The sequence below is a fragment of the Egretta garzetta genome, unplaced genomic scaffold (genome assembly GCF_000687185.1).
Source record: "Egretta garzetta isolate BGI_Z169 unplaced genomic scaffold, ASM68718v1 scaffold56, whole genome shotgun sequence".
Classification (NCBI taxonomy): domain Eukaryota; kingdom Metazoa; phylum Chordata; class Aves; order Pelecaniformes; family Ardeidae; genus Egretta; species Egretta garzetta.
This window is the reverse complement of record NW_009260182.1, coordinates 11,720,872-11,722,821: the sequence shown is the minus strand read 5'-3', so window position 1 is coordinate 11,722,821 and position 1,950 is coordinate 11,720,872. Positions and strand designations below refer to the sequence as shown.

At 44.6% G+C, this 1,950-nt stretch overlaps 1 long non-coding RNA gene across 1 annotated transcript; it reads left to right on the top strand.

The window, feature by feature from the left end:
* Positions 1 to 89: 89 nt before the first annotated feature.
* On the top strand, positions 90 to 1,804 carry LOC118452589. Its single transcript, XR_004842403.1, has 2 exons — positions 90 to 212; positions 678 to 1,804. It is a non-coding gene; the product is annotated as an uncharacterized LOC118452589 (long non-coding RNA).
* The last annotated feature ends 146 nt before the right edge of the window (positions 1,805 to 1,950 follow it).

Genomic DNA, 1,950 nt, shown 5'->3' with positions numbered 1-1,950 from the left:
GAGCCGGAGCCTGCGGCCGCCCGCAGTGCCGCCTTCGGGAAGGGGAACGCGTGTGGGGTTTCGCCGTGGGGAGGGCGCGTTGCCGCCGGCCGAGTGTCCCCCTGCTCTTAAACGCTGCAGCGAGCCGCACCGCGGCGTAAAGGCGTTTTCTAACGGTGTTGTCTCTCCTCTCCCGCCCGCCACGAATGTGCGTTCTGCAGAGTCCACAGAGGGTACGTACCGCCTGTGTTGTTACAAAATACTCTTGCTTCGATTTCTTTTATTTCCCGAATTTTCGTTTTTAAACCCATTGATAGGGGAGATCGGCAATCATGATCTCGGGTAATCTGACGATGACCAAAACACGCCCGTTTGCTGCGTCTGGGCTCACCCGGGTGACACTGACGGGTTTTCTGGTTTGCTTCTCTCCTCCCGCAATTGGCAGGGCCAGTTGCCTGCCGAAGCGGGATTTGCTTAGCGCTCGCGGGCGATTCGTGAAGCACTATTTGTCAAAACGAGTTCCGCGTTGAGGAAGTTTAATTTAAGAACACATGGATAACAGGTTTTGTAATCTTTCAGTTCTTATTAGCAGCAAGATCCAAAAAGGAACAGAAGTAAACCTATTTAAAAAGTCAGATTTTTCCTTTTCGAATTATGTTTCTAACATGTCTGTGTCATTTGCTTTTTTATTTCTCCAGAATGAAAGACTCTAGCAAAAAGAACAACATTTTTGCTCAGTTCAGGAAGAACGATCGTGACAAGCAGAAGCTAATAGAGACTGTAGTAAAGCAACTTAGGAGTTTAGTGAATGGTATGTCCCAGCACACATAGGCCTGCTAAATCATCACCTGTCTCATCATGCCAAGAGGTATTTCTTAGCCACTGTTTCTACTAAGCAAACAGCGATATCAGTTAGGATGTTTGTTTGGCCGAGTAAAGGAAAAATGCAGTAGATGGCTTGTACACAGAGTCTTCAGCAAACAATTCTTTGTACGTATTTTTAATGGATCGAATACTATTTTGTATATTGTAAACAAATGGTGAAAAATGAGACTGTACAATAAAAACCAGCTCACTCGTATTGTACATGGAACAACTGAACTGTAAATACATTATTTAAATATCTGCAGACATGGTGTCCAAAATTCTGCTCTGGGTAAGAATTATTTGAGAAATGATCCCTTAGTTGCTGTTTTCTGGATTAATCCTAATTTAATAGGTTTTTTTAAGCATTGAGATACTTGCGTTTCAGATGCCGCCTATCGTTTTCCTGCATTAAATGTATATTAGCCTTAAAGTGATTGGACATAATTTTGTATACCAGATTTTATAGTCTGGAGGTATGAAGAAATCTTCTGATTTTTAGTACCTTTGAAAACTACCTGAGAACTAGACTTGATATTTATTTAGCATTAGGGCTTATAGGCTTTGTTCTCCAAAAGGGTTTAATCTTGAGGTTGTGAATGTAAATAACCATTTGGGTTCTTTATAATGTGACGTTTTGTTTTGTTCCTCAGGGTTACTATTTCTAACTGTACTTTTGTAAGATCCCGGGTTCTTTTCCCCAGGTTGCAGTAAGGAATAGATTTGCCGCTGTTGGTTTTGTGCCGCATCTGTTTGTCAGTATGCGCTTTCCACCGCCAGACCTGTCCCAGCGATTAGCGTTTCGTCCCACCGCCGGTCTCTTTGCACTGTCCCTTCCTGGCTAGTTTAGACACAAAGAGAATGTCTAACAAGTACAAACCAAATGGAACATGTAAAAATAATGTACATTTTCGCTGTATTTTTAAGTTATTGACGGTCTAAATACAGTAATATAAACCTCGCCCGTATTCCTGTCTAATTTCACGCACCGGGCGCCCCTCAGAGTTGGTTTCCTTGGGCCCAGTACAGGCCCCCGCAGTTCGGTGCTTTGTCCCCGGGGCAAGCAGGCGGGGGTCCGGGCGGCCCCGGCGGCGGGGTGCGGCCCGG